Genomic DNA, 24,125 nt, shown 5'->3' on the forward strand with positions numbered 1-24,125 from the left:
TGTCATCACCTTGCAGCACATGCTGCTGAGATCTTCCTATTGTTAGGCTACGGCCCCAGTGCCTGCTCTGCACGTGCACCTGCCAGACTGGCGGCGCTTGCAGCCGAATTCCCCGGTCTGCAGAGAGCTGCAGCGTGAAAGACAGGGGGGGGGGGCGTGATGGGGGAGTGACGGGGGCGCAGCCATGACATAACCCGGCAGGTTCGCCCTCATTGGCTGAACCGCCGGGGGGCGTGGCCTAGCGCTCAGTGGGTAGGTCTAATCACAATTTTAATGTTGCTGGGCGGTTCTTGTCCCTGCAGCGCCTGCCATAGTGGGCGCTGCAGTAGCCAGTGGGGACCAAGCCTAAGTCAGTAAAGCCAGGTAAGGTCCCCTTCACAGTTCATATCAACACATTCTCGACTGGTTGGACTCCTTCACCACTATCCACAAGGAGAGGCTGGAGGATGTCTTGGCTATCCTTGCCAGGTTAAACATTTCATTATAAACTCTTAACTTTCCATATACATGCCTACCTGTCTGAGTCCTCTTTCATGATAATTGAACAAAATGAAAGTCGACATTTAGAAATTACAATCGATGTGGTATTTATCATGCGTTAGAAGGGAAAAAGTGCATTTGGTATCTGAATTAAAATCATGTTAAGAGTATATCAAAACTCTTGAACGAGGTGAGATTTCATTCTGTGCTCAAGATGGCCAGAGAAAAGCTTGCCAAATGGCGAGGTGAAGAGAGATCCAAAGGTAAAAAGCAATGAGTGACAAAGGTTTCAGATGTGAGAAAGAAGTAGAGACCAGTGGGGCAGAGTGCAGGCATGCTTGAGCAGAGAGTGAGAGTGGTCAGGACATACTGTAGTGGGAGATCAGTGCATTGAAACAGTGGAAGGTGCCTGCAAAGTGATATTTGGAGGGAGGGATTCAGAGGCAGTTTTTAAAGAGAGAGAGAGAATTCTACCATGGCAGGTCTAACCAATGTGTAAGCATAATGCACAACACATGCTTCAACACTGAAAAGGATTGTGGGTGGGTGGGAGAGAGAGAGAATATGTTAGTATTTACTGTATATTTACTATATTTTCACAAGATTTTCATAATTTCATGCTTTTGAATATACAAATGTATAAAATATTTTACTATCAAAATGTAAACTGCTGCTTTGCTTTGGAAGAAAAATTACATTCTATCTGTAGAATTAACACCCATTTCATATACATTTTAAGAAAATGTTGAGGGAATTTCGGGGGGTGTTTTTAAGAACATTTCTGAAGAAGCTAAAGTTCACCCTTTTTTTCTTCTTCTTTTTTTGAGGTTAAACGCTTCACTTTTTCATAGCAGGAGCCATTATATCTTATAGGCAGAAGTGTCTGGCTCCTGGGACATATTGAACCGTATTATCCCCGTAGAATAAAACTGATAAAAATGGAACTGAATCAGGAGAGAAGAGAATCTGACTGATTTCATCTGATGTGAACGTGCCAAAGAGAAGCAAAACTGTGTGTGAAACTTAACACAGTTAACGGAAGGAAAACGCTTGTGGTTTATTTAAAAAAAAAAAAACATGTTTTTGAATCTCTTCTAGTTTCCTAGTATGAGCCAGTTCTGTTTGCAAAATGTGCAAGTTGTATCTTGCTATTACTGATTGCAGAGATGAAACATTTATTGAGCTCCTAATGTAAAACGTGAAAGAAAGAACTGCACATGGTAAGTGTCACCTTTGCTTGTATTACTTTTGTGCACTTTTTGAAAGTGATACTGTATTGTTTAATCACATCTGCGTTTGAGTACACAGGCTTTGTCTCAGTTTCATTTATTTCATCTCCTTGCTTTTCAAAGGTACCTTGCTGTGTAAACATTTGAAACTGCTGACATATTGATTATTGATGGCGGGAGGATGCTTACCCAAAATGTGGTTGTATTTGTAGATGAGCTCTTCAAGGAGTTCAAAATGTATCCCAAACTATAATGCCCCTTGTGTGGGCCTTCAATGGCTTAACATGGTTTAAGGTAGGGGTGCTCAAGTCAGGGCTGCAGGGATATCCTGAAAACCTGACCAGTTTGGGGAGTGGAGGGGAGGGGGCTTGAGGACTGGAGTTGGGCACCCCTGTTTTAAGGACTATCTATGAAGCAGGTTGAAATGACAACAGCCAAGGAAAAGGAAAATCTCATTTACATTCAAGAGGTTTTTTTAAATAGAAATATAGGGTTACGTTTGAGAAGGTGTTAGCATTGTGGTATCAAATACTGTAAATATTTTGGAGGGTACTGCTGCTTTTGTGCAGTATTCTTTCTACTGGAGTGTTCTTATCTTGCATAGTATGGACTGTACTGTATTTATATTATATCGTTCTTGACACAGTGCAGCAACTTCTGTTTGAGTATATTTTTATTTTACTAACTGGCTCCTCTGACTTTGTTTCTTGTTGATAAGATTACATAACACTGAAAACCATGTTAGGCTTAAAGAAAGTCCACTAGGAGATGAAAAACGCATTATTGGAGCTCGTGTGCTAGTGCTGTTAATCCATCTGCTACTAGAGACGCCTACAATATTTTGATAGCCTTTCACAGCATTTTGAAAAAATAAAACTTTTAAAAGCTTAAAATAAATCACTATCATTAGTTGATGTTGGATGTAGAACATAAGCACTTACCTTGGGGCCGCCTCCTCCTTCGTGCCGCCCTCCTTCTTCAGCATCGTGGCGTCAAGTGATGCCGCATTTCCATGACAACGCAACACCATGTGACGTCGCAGCGATGCTGAAGAAGGAGGAGGGCGGCATGAAGGAGAAGGTAAGGACTTTACAGAGGCCCCACGCTCTCCCCAAGCAATCAGTGGGGAGGAGAGTGGAGCCTCTGTATATGAAGGGCTGCAGCCCCTCCACAGATGTCTTGAAGGCACATCCATGGGAATGCGCAGGCAGGCCCCTCCAAGGCAGCAGGTAGGACCCCCCAGCTTTTGCCCTCCCAGGCTTATATCTATGCCACCAGGTCCATACCTTTTCCCTCCTCCTCTCCCCTCCCTCCCCAGGCCCATATCTTCTTCACCATCTCCCTCCCCCCCTCTCACCCTCAGGCCCATACCTTCCATTTCTCCCTCTATAGACCCACAATTCTCCCCCCTCCCTCTCTCCAGGTCCATAACTGCCTCCCCAGGCACATACCTGCCTCCCCAGGCACATACCTGCCTCCCCAGGCACATACCTTGCCCCCCCTCTCCAAGCCCTACATTCTCCTCCTCCATCCTCAGGCCCATATCTACTTTAATCCCCCCCTCCCCCCGCCCAACTGCCTCCGTAGGCACATAACTTCGCCCTTCCTCCCTAGGCCCATACTTTCTCCTCCTCTGTCCCCAGGCCCATATCTTCTTTACCCCTTCCTCCCCATGCCCATACCTTCTCTCCTCCTCTCCATGGTGATGATGATGATGATGATGATGATGATGATGATGATGAAGATTATGCTGATGAGCGTGGTGTTGGTATTGCATGTGGTGCACAAACTACACAAGCAGGGAGAGAGAAACAAGTCTGACGGGACTAGTTGTGTAGGAACTAATGATGATTGATTGTTGGTGCTAAAAAAACCTGTTAATGGCATTGGTGGTAGCAGCAGTGAAGGTGATGATTGTGATGATTATGGCCGTTAATGGCCGTTAATCACTCTGTGAGCAGCAGGCAGCATTGACCATCACAATTAGCAGCACTAGGGCTCAAAACACACAAAACCCCAGCAAGCTCTTTTTGGGAACCCCTGAGCCACCACAAAATATATATGTATATAAGTGTCAAAATGGAGTGCTATTGAGCGTGGCATATGTATACAACAAACGACAGAGACGCCCAATGCTGCATCCAATATGACAAAAATACACAGTAAAATACTTATATATTCTCTTGAAAAAGGGTCATTTAGTTTAACCCTTTGGCCAAAGCGTTGTAAGCTTGCGAGCCACGACAAGGCAGACACCTGTTCGCAATTCCTAACACTACCAGATAAAATACTAATATACCTCTATTAGGATTAATGGGCTCGTAATATTAGCAATATGCCGAAAAGCAAAAATGTACATGTTTATATATTCTAATTCTATATTTCAAAGTTTTAAAAAAATCCCACAAGCCCACCCCCCTACACCTTCATTGTCTCCTTCAGAAAGTGTATATACTGTTAGGCAGCAGCAGCCAATGCTACGTCATTTTATCAAAAGTACATGGCCTTGGTAGTGATAATAGGTGAATAAGCAATCAAATCATAGCCTGATAAAAAGCCATACACAGTATTACACAACATACAGATGTTGCTAACGTTATTGCCCAAAAAAGTTTGATTGAAGTTTAAAAATATATATGTACTGTATATATATTTAAAAGGAAGATGCAGGCTGCTATTTTGTCACTTTAAAAAAGCAAAATAGTGCAATTTCATTCATTTGGGTCATTTTAATAGAACTTTTGGCTCTACAAGTTCGATCAACAGATTTGCAGGATTTTCAAACTTTTTAAAACTTGGACCGAAACAGCAACAAAGCAAATTTTCAGTTGCAAAAAAATATCTCACTGGTTCGCCAACCATTAAGTCCATGTACTTCTCAATTTTCGAGAGAGAGAAGGAAAGGGGGAGAGAAAGTGATATTTTAGTACAGGGCCTGTTTACTTATACATCTAACCAAGCACTCCTTTATGCTCACCTGCGGCACACCCCAGATACCTTGGAAATATGAGGATTAAAATACTTTGCATATATTAAAATTAGGTTATTTCTAGAGATGGGCGGACTAGTCCAAATCCCCTTCCCGGGGGAATCCGATCCGTGCGTTAAAATACGATTTCGGATTCTACCAATTTCAATCCCGTGGGATTATTTAAAATCCGTCAATAACGCTCGGTGTCTCGGATTTTAAATAATACAATATTGGATATAACATAAATCCAGGCCAAGGACCGTGTTTATATCAAATCGGATGTCAAAAATCGGAATATTATTATTGTGATTATTTAAGATAATATTAATCAACTGCTATATACAAATTATTATACTACAAACAGAAACATGTACATGAGCCCAGAGCCCACACCACACTGACAGGGGTCACTCACTAGTTGTACTACTTAACTCCAGTCAGTCACAGGGTAATTCTTGTTTAATGGTTCAGCTACAAGTTTTACTAAGTAAATAATGTATAAATGTTTGAGCTATAGTGTTTTTTTACTGCAAGCAGCGTCCGACACTATTAGCAGACAGAGAATAAGGGAAACTCGATGTGTACAAGTTTATCCCTGTCCTTGCATATAATTGAGAGTAGTAAATGTTCTTGGCTATTATTATTATTGTGATTATTTAAGATTAATATTGATAAACTGCTATATACAAGCGAATATACTGCAAACAGAAACCTATACTGTACATGATCCCAGAGCCCCAGGGACCCTACCACACGGACAAGCATATAAAGTATAACAAAATATGGGTGAGACAGCACCACTCATATGGAGAAAAAAAAATGCAAAGTACATGTATTTTTTAGCTGTCGGTGCATGAAGACAATGGGAATCCCTCGATTCCTGAAAAATGTAAGGACAAAAGGGAAGTTGGTCTTCAGTACATGAAAAGAATAAAGTAGGACTCCAATGGAATCCAAAAAAGGAAACGAACGAGTAGTAGAAAAAATACATGATTTGAATATATACACATATATTAGGGAGTGGATAGTATGAAAAAAGGACAAAAAAGTCTCAGTGAAAAGGGCAATAATAATCACAATATGACTTGTTAATCAGAAAAATAGAACAAATAGAACAATACCTATCCACTCCTACAGAGACACGAAAAAGGTAGACGCAAAAATAGGGTGGTGAAAACAATGGAGATACAAGAAACAAAATCCCAAAAAGAGTTACGCCACTACCAAAAAGGAGATTAAATGCAAATGGAGGCAATGTTTCGGGGGAAAACTCCTTCTACTGGCCCTTTCTCACACGCCACTGTTGGATTGAGGTAGTTCCCTTTCTGCTCAAATTTTGCTGACAGTTTTCTTCATATATATAGATTTTTGCAATATTTGAGCAGAAAAGGAAGTACCAGAGCCCACACCACACTGACAAGCATAAATCACTACTAGAGTACTACTTAATTGAAACACCAGTCAGACACAGGTTAATGCCTGGTTAAGGGTTCAGCTATAACTTTTATTAAGTAAATAATGTATACATTTTTAAGCTTTAGTGGTACAGTTGTGTGGCCAGGTCTCCCCTCTGGGCATCCCCCTCAGCCACCCCCTGCTTCCTCGCTTACCTCCGCATACCCTCCGCATACCCTCCGCAGGGGGGAACTACAGTTCCAGCAGCCACTGGAGCTGCAATTCCACATGGCCCAGTATAGCCAATAGGGCTGCAGCATTCCCCTGCTCCACACAATTGATACATTTGGTGCGCTGCGAGCCACGCCAGTCGGAGCTGGGACACAGGGAGGTGAAGTTGTGTGTGCAGGGTGTCAGTGACCCCTGCACTAGGCCAGAGATCCCCTATAGGCCCCAGCTAAGCCCAGACTCACCTGCAAGTTTGTGGCTGTAACATGGACAGGCCCATTAGATAGTGACACTGCCCCTGTAGTGCCAAGTGTGAGGGACACAGCCAGGACGCAGCGGCGGACTGGCAATCCGGTTGTCAGGGACCAGACCACCACACCAATAGAGACTCTCTTCATGGTGGGACCATCCAGCTGGAACCCACCCCACACAGAGGCGGAGGCTTCTCTGACTGCGACGTTGCTGGATCAATGGATCCCTTTTGCTTTTCGGCCATACCCGGGTGCTGGAGCACCTGGGTATGTACCTCACAACGTGCACCAACTATAACACTTTCAGTTACTGTCGCACACATTGGGTGGGTTGGCTCTTGTGGACACCAGGGAGGTTGGGTGCCATGGGGCACCTCAGTACTTTGGGGGAATCCCATCATGGTGTGAACACTACGGTTGGAGGGCACTGTGGGGTTACGTGTGAAGCTTATATTGTATGTGGGATAGTGATATACCTAGTTTTACCTGTGTTAAGTAAACTGTTATTATATACAAGTGTATGAGCATTGTATTGGGTCCTGTGCAAAGGGTATGCAGCAGTGCTAGGATCCTTCACAGGTGGAGATGCTATCGCCAGACGGATCAGGTACACCCCAGGCTCCCAGCAGTGGAGGTTCAGGCCTCCTGTGAGCCACAGGTAAAGCACCACACACACTCAGTAACCGCCACATTTCCCATAGGAAAAAAATGAAACAACCTTTCTATAACTGTGCGTTTCAAATTAAAGCAGTAATTCCCCCCTTTTTTTTTAAAGCCCTAAAATAGACTGGTAAAATAAATGCCTGGTGACAGAGGAACATGACATTTTAAAATGATGTTCCCTGCAATAATTGGTTCACTAGCAATGATGTTACAAGTATCTATGCTTCATATAAAAAAAATGGCGTGGTTGGTAAAGTAGACCTCCTGGTTAAAATGACTGTACTTTGCATTGTGTACCTTTCACATGAAGAGACAAGATAACCTAATGTATGTAAAGACTCCATCAATGATTTGGCTGATAAATGTAATCAGTACTAATCTGTGATCACTCTAATCTGTGTTAACAGTAGTGCAGAAAAATCCCTTAATGGTTCAATGTATTTGAATCAACATGCATCAACTATCTTTATGTATACATATAGTATACTGTATCATGTTAGATGTAATTCCTTCAGGACATGTCTATGTAGCCCCCTTTTGGAACTATTAGTTAGTAGTAAACAGCCTTTATGGGTTAACTGGTTAACTGTATGGGATCACTCAGGTTACTCCCCTCCCCATCATGTAATGAAGGATGACTTGCAAAAAGAATAGTCACTCCTCAGTTGGTCTTATGACCAGTGATGTCATCATAAGGAGATGGAAGGCTATATATAGTTCCCCTGCATGTTCTAGGACCAAGTTCCTCAGGAGTGGCAGTTGGAGAGGGCCTCACCATGAGTCATGTATATAGGTTTAAGTATATAGTTATGTGTAATAAAGAAGTCCTGTCACTTTCATTGTTTTTAGTTAGGGAATGTGCCCTATATCATTAGCACCTGTAAGTATTGGCCTAAGATTGCTCTCATTCAAGAAGATATGCTCAGCAGGGAGTTCTCAGAATAGAAACTTTGGAGCATAATTGGATCGGCCCACTGGAAGGTCCTTAGCAAAGTCCTGATCCAAAAGGCCTGGATGAGGTAGGCAATGCACAGTGATGGGATATCGATCCCCGATGCATAGAGTGTGTTCCCACTGGCAGGTCCTCAGTAAACTCCTGATCTAATAAGTATAGATGAAGAATGCCGTTCACAGTAAAGGGATACTGATCCCCGAGAATAGGGTGTGTCCCCCAACCAGGGTCCACTAGATACAGTTCTTCGAACATATCACGGAGCCATTTTTGTGTGCGCTGCTATACTCCACACTGCCAATCACGCGGTTGATTTGTTTGAATTTCATGGATCCCGATTTCTTCGGGTGCAACTCTTCACGTTTCCGGGGCAGAAATGAATGAATTGTAATGTGTACAGTACAGTACAGTGTCAATTTGCAGGTGTTTAAAAAACAGAACACTAAAATGCCATTTTCTGCACTCAATAAAACACGAGTCAACACGCGGTAATGACGCGCCATGGCATCGTTATTCCGAGATATACAACGTGTGATATGTTCGAATAACGGCCACTGCATCTGTATGCAGGAAATTGCCAATCTAACTATTACTAAAGGAACTCCCTAGGGTAAGAGTGAGAGCTACCATGGAAAGAAGCAATGAGTAACCATATTATTTGCCACCAGTTAATGTCTGAAGTGAAGTATGTTTAGTTTGTAGAGTATTATCAATGGCTATGAATAAAGCTCTTGTTTTTACTATAAAAGATTTCTGGCACCCATCCTTATTCTCTCTGCAAATCCACGCCCACCCTGCATGAACCCAGCACCCTGTAAAGGTATAATAGACTGAGCATTGTCATGTACCGTATATAGTTGAATCTGGTGTAAACTCCATTAGAGCCAAACGAGGGTTACATCTACATCCACTTGAATAATGCAGAATGTGCCATTCACATTCTATATATAATTGTTCAGATGACGAGAATAGGATGGTTGTCAGGTATCAGGAGTTGCACTTATTATACATTTCAGAAGAGAGTTTTGGTGATAGAAAGTTTCTGTCATACGGTTATAATGCCACATGAGATATAGCAAAATTGTAATAATGTATGTCACGAAGAACATTTACTGAAAAATACAAAGGAGGCACATACCTACTACTTATCTTTCACAATTTTTCAAACAAACAAAATGTGCTAAGAAGCCGTATTTGGAATCTAATGACATTGCCATTGTTGACTGGCTCCCCATCAGATAAATTGTCAAAGCTCATGTTTGTCTTTTTCTAGAAGAAGGCACATGTTAAAAAGCAGAGGCTTCTGTAGTAATGTAGTAAAGTCATATATACAGAGACAACCATGACAATAGCACTGTCAAAAATCAATTTTAAAAATGGTATTTAATTTCAGGGTTTTACTTGCTGAACTGAACGTGAAACAAACGGCATAAAAACATTGCTAAAAGTTATCCAGGAATGTTGTTAAGATACAAAAGTCTGATTGTCATATTTGATCTGTTCTTAACAGACGTAGTATATAAATGAGCTTTGTCGACATCAGAAAAATATTTAGCAGATATGTCAAGTCTTAAAAAAAAAGCTCCTGTACAAGTAACATATTTGGAGGTCTCTCGCTTAAAGCTATCCCTTCTGGCAAAAAGTTGTCCATCTGATTAACATGGTTACTGCAACTCTTCATGTCATGTGTAATGATGTGGAACAATGATGAGTACACTGCTACCTTGTGTCAATATGAAAGGCTAAGACAATGCTCTGTCCCCCAAATCGACATCTGGGCTTTTTCAAATATGCAAACTGGGCCTGCCACTTACCCTAAATGGATCACCTGTACATATAATTAATAAGTAAAGGTGGTGCATGAGGTGCTCCTCCTCCCCCTGAAGATGCGTGACGAAGTTCACGGGAAACGTGCGTCGAGTTGTTGTGACGTCATGACGTTGACGTCCACGCGGTGACCAGACGAGAGCAGAGGCAACAACGAGGATAGCGCTGGCGCTGGCGCCAGCCGCATCATTTTGTGCATTTAATGGTTTGGAACCTTTGATTAGGAGGTTTCTGTGTGGTTATCTCCAAATATTCATCGTTATTATATGAATACAAGGGGGACTGTTGACTACAAGGTGTTTTGCCCCAGATGATGTTACCTTATACCACATGGGTTTTTGTACCATATGTGGGGAGATAGCCACACTATCATTGTTTTCCTTCTGATATCTGTTATGTAGCTATACTTTTGGGCAGCAGTTACCATCTTACCTCACATGAATAATGCATACAGGGCGCGTTTGGCTATACACAATTTAGATTTCAGTGTACATTATATACAGCCACACTCCCTTCCATGTGTAGGGGTCTTTATTTGTTTAGAGGCAGCCAATGTGAATTGACATATACATAGTGCTATGTCATTATTTATGACAGCACACACAATATTCCACACTGACTGTGGTTGCATTATTCATCATTTGTGAGGCTGACCCATCCTGGTATTCCTCTGTTGTTTCCACGCTCGCGTAGTTCAATAGATAGGTTATTCATAGTTATTTTCCCTGATCTTCCCCTGCAATGTCCTCTGAACTGGACTCCAGGCCTGGCAGAAGCACAGGAGTGGACACTGCAGCTTCCCTTTGTTACAGCAAACTTCTGCAATGCTTCTGGCTCTGAACTGAGCTGAATTGAACTGCTAGGGGTCTCCCTCCCCATCTGTTTATACCCTTAACCTATCCTGTTGCAACATTCAGGGACAGGTGTTGGCTACATGCCCAGCCCCTGATTGGTGAGTAGAAATGCAACATTACATTAGTTACATAAAACTGTTAAAGCAAAAGGTCACAGACAACTTCTGCAACATTTCTCCTGAAACACGTTTAACCCTTGATTTCTGAACTGCTGGAACCAGGCAGATACATACATAACAATACACTGTATTATTGACAGGTAGGGGTAATGGCGGGCATGAACTGTATTGGCAGCAGCCATATTTACCCCTACCACGTCACAATGATTTCATCTAATTGAGTTTGTTTATGTCAGTATTTCTTACGCTCTTTAGATAGAATGATGTTGCCTTTAGAGTTCCTTCTCTCTGTATTTTGCGTTATCACCTCAAACAGCTTAATTTGGTCCCGGGTGTAGACTAAATCATCTACTATAATGTTTTTTTCCAAGCTTTCCTCAAAATACCCTTTCTGATGATGATTTGATTTACAGAGAAAGTATGCCAAAGAGATACAGAAATCTTCCAAAAACAGGGCACACTTGAAATAAAAAATACATGAATAATTTATTATACCTGTAGCCCCTCTTCCCGTGGCCAATCGCAGATTGGGCCCCCCCCTTTGTACTAGGGTCTGGCTACGTGTATAGGTGTGGTGCATACCTGCTGGCAACAGGAGGGCCTGAGACTCCCGCGAGGGTATGGGGGATGACAGGACCAGGTTACTGGGGTGAATGCAAAACAAAGGGAATGTAAGGGAAGGTGAAGGAGTGGGGTGAGGAAGTGGATTGGGCGCTCCCTGGTGAACCAATAATGTTGTTGGGAATACAACTGATAACACACAATATAACACCAACAGTGAAATAGTGGAAAATAAATATGTGTAAAAAGCAGCTCAACTTCCTCTGATGGGACAGTTCCAGGTCCCAGAAGGGTAGATTGTTTCTTGGAGATGAGGAGGAGCGCAGGTAGATGTAGCAAAATATGCAAAAAAGAATAACATATATAGTGCAGATGGTAAACACTGTGCAGATAGATGTAATCTATAGAATAGAACTCACATAGTTCGAAGAAAATATCATGTGTCAGAGATCCTTCTCTCTCTGACTGGAGCCCTTTAAATGGTAGCAGGGAAATCCCTCAAGGCACGGATATGTATGGATAAGAAGAAAAGCCACTAAGGTAAGGGAACAAGTAATGGGAATAGGAAGTAATAATGGTGATAGGGATAAGTAAATAACAAAACTTTTCCAGGGAGTGGAGGGAGACCTTTGCAGCATAGAAGCATGTTCCAAAGAGACAGGACATTACTCAGGGAGAGAGGAAATAGGAAGAGGACTGGACTAAGTGACACAGGGAGGTGGGACAGCCCAAGTCATAGACGAGAGAAAGAAGGGTTGCCATGACAACAGGCTAAGAAGCCAGCTATGGGAGTTACACAGTAACATCGTTAACACTGAAGAGTAACTGCAGGAATAGGACAGGGGGAAAACCAAACAGGAGACAGAACAATACCACAATAGACAACGGCGCACAAATTTAAAAACATTAAAAAGCTAAATTGTAGTGATTGTACAGACACCTGATGATAATAACCATATAAGTAATACTAAATATATTTAGTGGTTAGTATTGCAGAGATAAATACTCCATGCGGGAAGCCAAAAGGATCCACATAAGGAGTAATAACAGTACCCGGGTACTAAAGAGGACACACTAATGAGCAGACTAAATACTAAACATATGTAGGAAGAACAACACTCATTATAGCTCAGTATAGGGACAATGCCCATATGTACATATGAGAGAAAGGTATTCCATCAATATCACCGTATAGTCCGCAGATAGTCATCCGTGAATAGTAGGAGTCCAAAATAGTACCAGTTACATTTTAAGGATAAAGAGCCACCAAATTTTCCATGCTGGAGAGGTTATCTATTTTTCTACATCAAGAGCGTGGTTTAATTTGCACGCTCGTCGTCTTTATATCACAAATACGTGGTGACGTCATATCAAAAAGAAAAAGAAAACAGAAGTAGTAAACAAATAAAGCACAATATTATTCTATACAATGTATGTATATATGTATGTATGTCTTTATTTATATAGTGCCAAAAGTGTACTCAGCACTTCACAAAGAATACAGTACGGGGAATTATAATAATACAACAAGCACAGCAAAATCAGACAATAGGAAAGGAAATCCCTGCCCCAAAGAGCTTACAATATAAGTGGTATGATGGGAGACTTACAGAGACAGCAGGTGAGGGAATTAGTGCAGTCGATGGCAGTGCTTGGCCACAACGGGTGGTAGGAATGATTGTGGGTGTTGGACAATATCCACGAGTGCAGGCTGTTGGGATGCTTGATTTGTGGGGCGTGTTTTAAAGTTAGTCAGTATAAATTAGAAGGTTAACACCATTTACAGGGGAAGAGGTGGCAGGGAGGTGTGGATGAGAGCAGGTGTGTATGTCTGGGTTCAGACTTAGGGGAGATCCCCAGCAGCATGAAGGAGTAGATACAGGTTGAATAGAGGATTTGTGTGGGTGTTTTTTATTGAGGGGTAGTATTGGGGAAGTTGGAGCGAACAGAGACGTTCACAAAGGAGTGAGGAAACAGTAAACAGAAAAAGCAATAGAGAGGGCATAGATGCAGGAGGAGAGACTTCCCAGTTGTTGAATAGGAAGAGTACAAATAACCACAACTTTTAGCAAGCCAAGTTCTCACAGTTGCAAACTTGTTATTGTTGTGCAGAGTCCAGATCTTCCTCTAATCTTCACCTCCAATTTCAACTCCAAAATTAACTCTACAGACACTTTAAATGTGACACTTTAAGATGTTACTGTCAGCCATATGGCTCACAGTCAAGGTAGACTGTCTTAAATACTCTGATCACATGCATTTGACAATTAAAGGAATGGGTTTGCCTAATAAACTCACAGAAACATACCAAACAGTTGTTAATTAGATTTTAAGTTCTCTTTCAATTGATAGAAAAAATCAACTCACAGAAACATACAAAAAAGTTTTAATTCGATTTTAAGTTCTCATTCAATTGATAGAATAAATCAGCTCACAAAAACATACCTGTTTCAAGAAATCAATCAGAATGTTAGCCCAAATATTTAGAATGCATACATGATTAAAGATATAGAAAGACATATACAGGCATACCCCACATTAAAGTACGCAATGGGACCGGAGCATGTATGTAAAGCGAAAATGTAATTAAAGTGAAGCACTACCTTTTTTCCACTTATCGATGCATGTACACGTGCAATCGTCATACACGTGCATAACTGATGTAAAAAATGCACATTTGTAACAGGCTCTATAGTCTCCCCGCTTGCGCACAGCTTTGGTACAGGTAGGGAGCCGGTTTTGCTGTTCAGGACGTGCCGACAGGCATATGCGCGAGCTGCTGTTTGCCTATTGCTGATATGTCCTTACTCGTGAGTGTACTTAAAGTGAGTGTCCTTAAACCAGGGAATGCCTGTACAATAAATACTGAGGAAAAAAGAGAGATCCAGCGCTACACGGATTTCAAGATAATGAATTTATTGTGCCACACGACGTTTCGACCAACAGGTCTTTTTCAAGTGACAAGGCAATGAAAAAGACCTGTTGGTCGAAACGTCGTGTGGCACAATAAATTCATTATCTTGAAATCCGTGTAGCGCTGGATCTCTCTTTTTTCCTCAGTGTACTTTGGAAATTCCTGGCAGGTACTTCCTTGAACCAGCAGCACCGGTAAACTGTATGTATTTGTTTATATATTGTGGTGTGCAGCCTTAACCCCCCTTTACATTGTACAATAAATACATCATGAATTCAAGTTGATATTTATACAGAGAAAGTGAAAAAGAAAATATATAAATGTATGTCAATCCTATCACAGAATATCAGAGTAGTTAAAATGAAATCAACATCCGCAAATATAATGAATTCACCAAATAATTAAATCCTGTCAGCTGAAAAGAAGTACATTCATATAGAAAACCCAATAATATCCTATTTGGTTCTTAGTGTAGATATAACATAGACACACACACACACACACACACACACACACACACACACACACACACACACACACACACACACACACACACACACACACACACACACACACACACACACACACACACACACACACACACACACACGTAATAATGTCTCACTGAGTCCTCAGTAAATCAGCCATGTTATATAGATCATACACTATGAGTAATCAGAGTCTCAAGATTTGCTCATATAAATGCAGAATACAGGAGTTCCTCATAGAGTTCCTAGGGACAACACAATTTAAGGTAAACATCCATCTAGATTCCTTCGGTAGCAAGAGCTGATCCATATTACCACCTCTACTTCCCATTGATATTTTCTGGATGCCCCATGCCCTTAGGCCAGATGGTTACAGATTATGTGCAAATATAAAATGTCTAGCCACCATAATTAGTGATGCTTTCATTTATGTTTCATTTATGTTGATTTATGTATAATAGGCAGCCTACACCCCAATTAATAAAAATGTCACCAGTTTTCGTATAAGGTAATAACTGTCTGTTTAATATACTGTACCATGTACATTCAAAATATCATTAAAATAATCACACAACATCAACTCAAGTAATGGACTTCATGGTTTTCTTATGCGTGCTTCCATGTTCAGTGGTCTACATCTTTCTACTGTTACTTCTTATGAATTATGGCTCTGCCTGTGACAGGGGCCAATTGGTAAGAGCAGATGGCGGGAGTGTAGGGGAGGAGGGGTTGAAAAGAGTGTACGTTTTACAGCTTTATTATGACAAGATATTAAACCACAAAAAACTATACTACAGACCAGCCAGATTATTCCATTACCATTAACCAAGAACTCAAGAGATACCTTCTGCACGTGCACACATCGCTACTCGCTACCCAGGCTGCGTAGCCCAAAACATCTCCCACAGTAATTTACAAAGCGACTCATCCCAAGAATCACCATTCTTCGTTAATTATGGCTTTCATCCTTCTGCTCTTCTCTCATCAGGAGAGGCATCCGGAGTCCCAGCCGTGGATATCCGGATTCAGCAGCTACAGGGGTTATGGGAAAAGATCCAGAACAACCTCCAGAAGGCGGTATCCACGTAAAAAAGGCAAGCTGACCGTCATCGTTGTGAAAAACCAGCCTATAATCCTGGTAACAAGGTATGGCTATCTACCAAAAACATCAGGTTAAAAGCACCTACGGCAAAGCTATCCCCCAGATTCATTTGACTTTCTCCTATCATTGAGAGGGTCAATCCGGTGGCATACTGGCTTCGGCTTCCAGCATCTATGAAGATCCCGTCGGTCTTCCATATGACCCTACTGAAACCCTTTGTACAGGATCCTAGGTCTCCTGTTCCTGCATCTCCTCCGGAACCTGTCCTACTGCATTGACAACAGGTGTTTGAGGTTCAGACGATCCAGTACCTGGTCCATTGGAAGGGCTTTGGCCCTGAGGAACGTTCCTGGATCCCCAGGGGTCGACTTCACGCCTCTCTCACCTGGTTCAGGCATTCCACCGAAGCCACCCCACGAAACCATCCCTGGAGCGTCCCGAGGTCGCTCCTGAATAGGGGTACTGTGAGGATTGGGCGTAAGCTCCGCTCCAGAGTTTGATTCTGAATTGCTGCAGGCTTCCTCATTAGCTCCAGCTCTGTGCACTCTGCACAGCTACAAATCAGCACTCTGGTTTCACTTTCAGCCTTTGCTGAATAGCAGTTCCCGGATTCGCTGAATCACCCTTTATATGCTCAGCCTTTGCACCTGCAATTTGGCAGAGCATAACAGTTGTTTAATATGACGTGTGCAGGTCGCAAGCACGTTGTTATTCCTTGTCTTGTCTTCTTTCTTTCCTTGCAGTTACACCAAGACCCTTGCTACGGATACTGACTACCCGCCTGTCTCCTGCCCTCCAACTCTGCTATGGATACCACTATGCTGCCTTCTCCTACCCTCGATCTCGGCTACGTGACCTCTAATATTCTCACCTCTCCAACCTAGACCCTGCTAACCACGACCACGCATCTACATTCCAGACTTCGTGGCCCCAGGCCAGTCTATCTATATACCCACCTCGCCATCGCAGTCCAGTCTGCGGTGAACACCCACTACACTAATGAGGCCTGCCTTTCTTCCCATGCCTTCAGAGTATGCAGACAACTTACCAAGGGCTACTGACCCCCGCACCAACTCCATTGTTCCTGTCATAGCCTCCACGTGTAAAGTTGCCCAGCCAAAGCTGCTTCTGGAACAAGCTCCTGGAATGCTGCAAACTGAAAATGAGGAAGAGCATCTGCTACCCTGACCATCACTGGGGAAGATGCCGATATCCAGTTTACAGCCACCACCACCCCCCCTATTATTTGTCAAAAAAATGACTTCCCTGTTGTCAGATTTGCCTCCACCAGCAGGAAAAGCTTCGGAAAAGTCAGGTTCCCCAAAAAAACCTTGCTACGCCCCATCTGCCAGCCAATGCTCCACCCCATAAGCATCTGTAAAGAGCTCTATATGCCAGTTTTACACTACACCTGTAATGCCATTGTATCTCCCAAAAAAAACATCCCATAACCTAAGGTCTCCTATCACATTTCTTGACACCCCAATGAAGTGGTGCAGTGATTTCACTCCCGCCATTGCAAACCCCAAATGCCTCCCAAAGACCCTGCCCATAGGAGGTATCTGGGTCTCAAAATTGAGGTGACCCAGCAGAGACTGTAAACGCCCCAATGCAGCCTTCTTTAAACCCATAACTTTCCTACTAGAGCCCTCGTCTCAGCTGGCTTCATGGGTGGGACAATACTTCATTTTCAGGCATGATGGTTCAGGCATTCCACCGAAGCCACCCCACGAAACCATCCCTGGAGCGTCCCGAGGTCGCTCCTGAATAGGGGTACTGTGAGGATTGGGCGTAAGCTCCGCTCCAGAGTTTGATTCTGAATTGCTGCAGGCTTCCTCATTAGCTCCAGCTCTGTGCACTCTGCACAGCTACAAATCAGCACTCTGGTTTCACTTTCAGCCTTTGCTGAATAGCAGTTCCCGGATTCGCTGAATCACCCTTTATATGCTCAGCCTTTGCACCTGCAATTTGGCAGAGCATAACAGTTGTTTAATGTGACGTGTGCAGGTCGCAAGCACGTTGTTATTCCTTGTCTTGTCTTCTTTCTTTCCTTGCAGTTACACCAAGACCCTTGCTACGGATACTGACTACCCGCCTGTCTCCTGCCCTCCAACTCTGCTATGGATACCACTATGCTGCCTTCTCCTACCCTCGATCTCGGCTACGTGACCTCTAATATTCTCACCTCTCCAACCTAGACCCTGCTAACCACGACCACGCATCTACATTCCAGACTTCGTGGCCCCAGGCCAGTCTATCTATATACCCACCTCGCCATCGCAGTCCAGTCTGCGGTGAACACCCACTACACTAATGAGGCCTGCCTTTCTTCCCATGCCTTCAGAGTATGCAGACAACTTACCAAGGGCTACTGACCCCCGCACCAACTCCATTGTTCCTGTCATAGCCTCCACGTGTAAAGTTGCCCAGCCAAAGCTGCTTCTGGAACAAGCTCCTGGAATGCTGCAAACTGAAAATGAGGAAGAGCATCTGCTACCCTGACCATCACTGGGGAAGATGCCGATATCCAGTTTACAGCCACCACCACCCCCCCCTATTATTTGTCAAAAAAATGACTTCCCTGTTGTCAGATTTGCCTCCACCAGCAGGAAAAGCTTCGGAAAAGTCAGGTTCCCCAAAAAAACCTTGCTACGCCCCATCTGCCAGCCAATGCTCCACCCCATAAGCATCTGTAAAGAGCTCTATATGCCAGTTTTACACTACACCTGTAATGCCATTGTATCTCCCAAAAAAAAACATCCCATAACCTAAGGTCTCCTATCACATTTCTTGACACCCCAATGAAGTGGTGCAGTGATTTCACTCCCGCCATTGCAAACCCCAAATGCCTCCCAAAGACCCTGCCCATAGGAGGTATCTGGGTCTCAAAATTGAGGTGACCCAGCAGAGACTGTAAACGCCCCAATGCAGCCTTCTTTAAACCCATAACTTTCCTACTAGAGCCCTCGTCTCAGCTGGCTTCATGGGTGGGACAATACTTCATTTTCACGGAAGAACGTACAGAGACAGTAGGAGGGAATTCTGGTAAGTGTGTCTGCAGGGGGCCAAGCTTTATGTATCATGTGTCTAGTATAATCCATGGTGCTACTCATATGCGTCTTTAAGCAAGTGTGTCTTAAGGTTAGACTTAAAGGTGGATACAGAGGGTGCTAGTTGGGTATTGGGCATTCCAGGGCATTCCAGAGGTGTGGGGCAGTCAGTGAGAAAGGTTTGAGAGGGCTTTAGATACAAAGGGGGTAGAGAGAAGACATCCTTGCGTAGAACGCAAGAGTTGGGATGGTGCATAGTGAAAAATTAGGGCTGAGATGTAAGGAGGGGCAGAAAAGTGTAAAGCTTTAAAAGTGAGGAGGAGAATTGAGTGCGAGATGCAGGATTTAATAGGAAGCCAGGAGAGTGATTTCAGCAGGGGAGACGCTGAGACAGATTTAGGAGAGAGTAGAGTGAATATGGCAGCAGCGTTTAGGATAGATTGTAGGGGACACAGGTGAGAGGCAGGAAGGCCGGACAGCAGGAGTTACAGTAATCGAGGCAGGAGAGAATGAGGGCCTGAGCCAGAGTTTTAGCAGTCGAGCAACAGAGGAAAGGGCGTATCTTTGTTATATTGCGGAGGAAAAAGCTACAGGTTTTAGAAATGTTTTGAATTTGAGGGGCGAATGTGAGAGAGGAGTCGAGTGTGACCCCTAGGCACCGTGCTTGGGCTACTGGTTGAATGATTGTAGTTCCAACAGTAAAGTGGAAGGAGGTAGTAGGGCCAGGTTTGGGAGGAAGTATGAGGAGCTCTGTTTTAGCCATGTTGAGTTTAAGGCGGCGGAGGGCCATCCAGGATGATATAGCAGAGAGACATTCAGAAACTTTGGTTTGTACAGCAGGTGTAAGGTCAGGTGTTGAAAAGTATATTTGTGTGTCGTCAGCATAGAGGTGACAATTAAGGTGATAATTAAACTCAAAAGATGTTATTAGGTCACCTAGAGAGAGTGTATACAGAGAAAAGAGAAGAGGTCCCAGGACAGAGCCCTGGGGTACCCCACAGAGAGATCAATAGAGGAGGAGGTGTTAGCAGAAGAGACACTGAAAGTATGATGGGAGAGGAAGGATGAGATCCAGGATAGAGCTTTTCCGAATTCCGAGAGTAGAGGGTCTAGGAGAGAATGGGTGTTGAGAAAGTGGAGCAAGCGAGAGAATACAAGACGTTCAAGGAGTTTAGAGGCAAAAGGCAGGAGGGAGACATGTTGATAGTTAGAAAGACAGGTAGGGTTAGGCCGCGCGTATAGTGCCTGCGACAGCGAGCGACGCGTGACGTCACCCTCGCCGCTAGTGAAAGTTGTATTTTGCTTTGCAGCAGCATCTCGGGCGACCAGGCCATTGATTGGTTCAGGGGCTTTCACATGAGGCAATAGCCCCTGAAAAATCAAATATTCCCGGCTTCAAAAAATCACGTTGCCCCATCGCTTTGTCGCCGTTGCGCTTACTATAAGCGCACGCGGCGGCAACAATGCATTTGTTTTCGGGCGACATCACCGGCACTATAAGTGCGGCCTTAAGCTTGCTGTTTTTGAGTAATGATATAACTGTTGCATGTTTGAAGGAGGAGGGAATGGTACCAGAGTAGAGGGAGGCATAAAAAATGGTTGTGAGTGTACTGTTGGTGTTATAGCAGGAGCAAGAGGTTTTAGGAAATGGGAGGGAATGGGTTCAAGAGGGCAACTGCTAGAGAGAGAAGAGGAGATCAGCAGTGACACATCCTCCTCTGAGACAGCGGAAAAAGAGTCAAGGAAGGCAGGAGGAGAGATGGGAAGAGGTGTAGGATGGAAGGAGGAACTGGGGGGATGCTCTGACGTATGGATTTCACCTTTACCTTAAAATAGTCAGCAAAGTCCTTAGGTGAGATGGCGGAAGAAGAAGAGGCAGCTGAGGGTGGTTTGAGTAGAGAGTCAAAGACAGAGAAGAGTCGGCGTTCGTTAGACTTGTGCGTGTTGATTAGTGAAGAAAAGTTGGTTTGTTTAGCTTGAGAGAGGGCAGAGTTGAAACAGGATAGCATAAATTTGAAGTGAAGGAAGTCTGCAAGAGTATGAGATTTCCTCCAGAAGCATGCAAAGGAACGAGAGCAGGAACACAGCATGCGCGTGTGGGAATTTAGCCAGGGTCTGGGGTTAGAAGGGATAGGATGGCAGAGAGAAAGTGGGACATGTAGATAGAGAGAGGAGGATAAGGCAGAGTTGTAGTTCCTGACTAGGTTGTCGGGGTCTGGACCAAAACTGAGAGAGGAGAGAGAGAGAGGAGCGTAAAATGGACTCAAAGGCTGATAGGTTAATAGAGCGCAGGTTTCTGCAGAAATGAGAGGTAGATGGAGATGGAGAAGGGAAGAAGCGAGAGAGAGAAAATGAGATGAGGTGATGGTCAGAGAGAGGAAAGGGGAAAAGGAGAAATCAGAGAGACAAAAGTTGTTAGTGAGAACCAGACCCAGGTAGTGGCCATCCTTGTGGGTGCTGGGTGCAGTCCACTGTTGAAGGCCAAAAGAAGAGGTTAGAGAGATAAAGCGGGCAGCCCAAGTGAGAGAGGGGTCATCAATGTGGCAGCTGAAGTCCCCAAGGAGATGAACAGAGGAGTCGGAGGAGAGAAATAAAGAGAGACAGGATTCAAAGTGAGAGAGAAAGGCAGGAGGGTAATGAGTAGAGGTAGGTGGGCGATATATGACCACCACTTGGATAGGGAGAGGAGAGAAGATCTGGACAGTGTGAGCCTCAAAACAGGGAAAAGCAAGAGAGGCGGAATAGGAAGGGTTCGTAACGGTAGAGAGAGGAGCCCCACGCCTCGACCCCTGCCAACAGGGCGTGGAGTGTGGGAGAAAGAAAGGCCACCATAAGAGAGGGCAGCTTACAGAGCAGAGCCAGACTGAGTGAGCCAGGTCTCAGTTATAGCAAATAGGAACAAAGAATGAGAGAGAAAGAAGTCATGCACAGAGAGGAAGTTGTTAGAAATGGAGCAAGCATTCCAAAGGGCACAGGAGAAAGGGAGAGAGGAGGGAAGGTGACAGGGGATGGGTATGAGGTTGGAGGGGTTGACACCAGAAGGAGTAGAAGTTGAATTTGGCAGGGGAGGATGAGAGCATATAGAAATAAGGCAGGGACCAAGATTGGGAGAGATATCCCCAGAAGCAAGGAGGAGAAGCCTGGATAGAAGAGAATGTGTGAGGATGATTTGTAGGGGTGTGTTTTAGTGAGGGGGTATAGCTGTGTGGTGTCAGCGGGCACAGGTAAGAAATAGTTCATGTGAACTGAGAAGTAGCGAAGAAAGGAGAGATGGAGATATATGAATAGAGTTGGGGACATAATGAGGATGGCTGGTGGAAAAAGTGCATAATTTGAAAAGAAGTGAGGCCATAGTAAATATAAATATTAAAGGCGGCATCACAGCAATAATAAAGTGTTGAGATGTGCAGTCTGGGATAGATAATATCTTCCTTTCAATCTCAATTCCCAGGAAACTGATGCATACCGTTTGGCCCTCTGACTTATCCCTTGCCAACGGCACCACGAAATGGCCCATCAATTCCTAGAACTCCAGCCTTAATCTCCTGCATACATCAGGACCTGCCTATCCCCCAAATAAAAATTAATCCAGATAGTGAAGGATGCCCCCAACCCTGGTCACTTCCCTCAATGCCAATTCCAAGAATGAGCTGAACTTCTCAAAATAAAAACATGAGATCGAGCATTCCATTGGGAGACATAGATCCATGAAGGAGAAAATGGGATAAACCCAAATTGGTGCTGCAAATTCTTGATGGGTCTAATAATGTCCGTGGAACTGCTGAAGTATAATCATAATTGGTAACCCAGTATCTTGATAACTAAGGCTATTCAATAAATAAGTCCCTAAACGATATATTCGATAATATTTGATAAATAATTAAGTAATAATTCCCGAAGAACAGGGCATTACTGGCCAATAATGCCCTGGCTGGGTTAAAGTCCCTCGGCTTTGGCTGGAAGAGTTGAAGTCCCGAGGCGAAGCCGAGGGACTTTAACCCAGCCAGGGCATTATTGGCCAGTAATGCCCTGTTCTGAGGGGATTATTACTATTATAGGCTATAATATATACTATTATAGGCTAAATGTATTGTATTTTTTTTTACCCTTTTTTGAAGGTCATTTGTGGTTTAAAATAATTCCATGGCATGTCCCAGTAGACCCTTGAATGTGGCGTCAGAAGATGGGCAAGTATCAGAACGTTCGGATCAACTGCTTTAAAAGGTCATGAACTCATACTCAGAAACATATCGTCGTCTTTCTAAAAGGAGAAATGCTTACTGTGAAAAATGTATACACACGTAGCAGAACTCTTTTTTATTTTAACCATACAAAGACTTTTTCAAGCATGTTTTGAAATGCTGTCAAAATGCTACACATTTTATTAATGTAGGCTTAGGGTAATGTAAAAAGAATGTGGATCGTTGAATGCAGTCTGTCTTCCTTAATCCCTCGAGCTACATGTTAATCATTCAGTCTTCAACTGAAATCTTCATTTATTTTCTCTGCTTTTAAACTTTGTGAGTTTAACCAGGTGACAGAGATGGTCCAGAATATTTGTTCACAGAAAGTCAGGATGTAGTATTCATTGGAATCAATGGAGAACTTTCCTTTAGGTATCACAACCCACAGCAAATCTTCAGTACAAATATGGCTACCAGGACATTGCACTACTTTACAAATATGAAGAAAGTCCTTAAAAATCATTAAAACAATGAGATAAGAATCTAGATTGAACAAAATACACATTGATTTAGAAGTTCACAGAGACCAAAGGTGGCAGTTTTTCCATTTTCATATGATCCCATTTATAGTTATGTAATTTCTTTTATTAAATATAACATCAAAAGAACATCACTCCCAGAATCCTGCCAGAGTTCTCCACCAACCAGTAAAGTCAATGACACCAAAACTATGGCCGGTAACCACCCAAACCAGGCACCGTCCTAGTCAATCCCCTTGAATCATCATCAGCTGGGAGGATGAGCCCTGGTTAGCCACCACCCAGTGAGCCCTGCCCACTCACCACTAAATGCCATCA

At 43.3% G+C, this 24,125-nt stretch overlaps 1 protein-coding gene across 1 annotated transcript in view; it reads left to right on the forward strand.

Annotated features, from left to right (window-relative positions):
* Positions 1 to 1,581: 1,581 nt before the first annotated feature.
* NEDD9 (neural precursor cell expressed, developmentally down-regulated 9) overlaps positions 1,582 to 24,125 on the forward strand; it is a 268,710-nt gene continuing 246,166 nt past the window's right edge. Inside the window, exon 1 of the mRNA XM_075585709.1 lies at positions 1,582 to 1,700. The gene's annotated coding sequence lies outside the window, so the exon portion shown is untranslated. The remainder of the gene's footprint in view (positions 1,701 to 24,125) is intronic.

Source organism: Ascaphus truei, chromosome 2, assembly GCF_040206685.1.
Source record: "Ascaphus truei isolate aAscTru1 chromosome 2, aAscTru1.hap1, whole genome shotgun sequence".
In the NCBI taxonomy this organism is placed as follows: Eukaryota; Metazoa; Chordata; class Amphibia; order Anura; family Ascaphidae; genus Ascaphus; species Ascaphus truei.